The sequence below is a fragment of the Salvelinus alpinus genome, chromosome 3, assembly GCF_045679555.1.
Source record: "Salvelinus alpinus chromosome 3, SLU_Salpinus.1, whole genome shotgun sequence".
In the NCBI taxonomy this organism is placed as follows: Eukaryota; Metazoa; Chordata; class Actinopteri; order Salmoniformes; family Salmonidae; genus Salvelinus; species Salvelinus alpinus.
In genome coordinates, this window is record NC_092088.1 from 97,839,111 (window position 1) to 97,840,877 (window position 1,767).

Consider the following 1,767-nt stretch of genomic DNA (forward strand, 5'->3'; position numbering starts at 1 on the left):
GGCCATTGGCTGGTGTTTCACAACCATTTTTATACCAGGGAATAGAGCTCGCCAGCTTGTCCTAAAAACCGGAAATTAGTTACCACTGGTTCGTTCAGCCATTCCTATGGGAAAATTCACGGGGAAAGAATAGGTTTTTGGAATAAACAGCGAAAATAAGGTCTGAGGTTAACACAGGCTTAGGATATTTTATATGTTTTAGTTTGTGAGATAATATCAGTCAGTTAACATGACATTTATGAATTATGAAGCCTTTATGTTATTTTTTTAAATGACAGAAATGCTTAAAAATTCACAAAAAGTGACGTTAGCTGATGAAGATTAATTCACAGAACAAAACGTATGAGAACTCCTAAACCCGTGTTTACCACACTGCTTATTTTGGGTGTTTATCCGAAAACCCAACAAAACTCCATTCATTTACACATAGGATTTGCCAAACGAACCATGGTGGAGTTAATGTCTACAAAAAGACGCCATTACTTTTTCTCAGAGACCCGAAAAGTAATAAAACATTTTTTTTTTAAGATGTATTGATGTATTGTCCTGTAAACCTCTATGTTCCTGATGTGCTTGTGTGAAACTGGTTCTAGATCTAGTGAAACTAGTTGAAACTTTAAAATAAATTATCATTCATTTTTTTTAAACTAAGCATACAAATGATTTACTCCATGCAATTGTGTGAGATAAATCACAACTATGGCAGTTGCAGGAAGTGGGCTATCTTGTCAATATAATAAATCATCTTTGTCAGTACTACAACAATAACAAAGCTACTCATACTACTGACAGACAATTTACAATCTTGTTTTGGAGCAGACGGTAGAGTCCTAGATCTAGCCAGTAGAGTGCAGTGTTTAGCCAGAAATGACGAGGCTCCTCAGATCTTTCTCTGCTCATTATGAGGTGGTGTCCTCTCCTCGCCAGTCTTCTGCCGAATGGGTAAACGCAACACATAGTCGCCAGCAAAGTTAAATGCAATTACATTCATTCATATTAAACCTCAAATAATTAAATGTATTTGCTTGTTTGTTTGCACCATTTCTTGTGACAACTGAACAACGAAAACCTAATTATGGTTGGCTGTGTGACTAAGTTCCTGCTAGTGGAAGCTTGTTCGCTCAATGTATTTTTTATATATTTTTTCAATTTGCTTGTTAGACTTAAAAGCCTTAGAAATCCTCCTGGGCCTGACAGAGTAATCCCCTCTCTACTTTGTTCTAGCTTCTCTCTCCATTAATGCCAACCCTTATGAGGGAAAAACATGCATTTGTGAATGATATAAAAATGACCAAATAAAGTATTTTTAAATGAACGGGGTATAGTAGTAGGAGCCAGGCGCACCGGTTTGAGTGTATCAAGAACTGTGGGGCTGCTGGGTTTTTCACACTCAACAGTTTCCCATGTTTATCAAGAATGGTCCACCACCCACAGGACGTCCAGCCAACTTGACACAACAGTGGGAAGCATCGGAGTCAACATGGGCCATCATCCCTGTGGAACGCTTTTGACACCTTGTAGAGTCCATGCCCGACAAATTGAGGCTGTTCTGAGGGAAAAGGGGGGAAGTGCAACTCAATATTAGGAAGGTATTCCTAATGCTTTGTACACTGAGTGTATATCACATGTTAAACGCATCAGAAAATGTAATTCAAAGTAAATTCTGAAATCCTTTAAAGAATGTATTTTACAATGTATTTACACATGTATTTATCAATATATTTGGAAATGTTTTGTGAAATGTATTTTATTTTAATGTATTTGTTG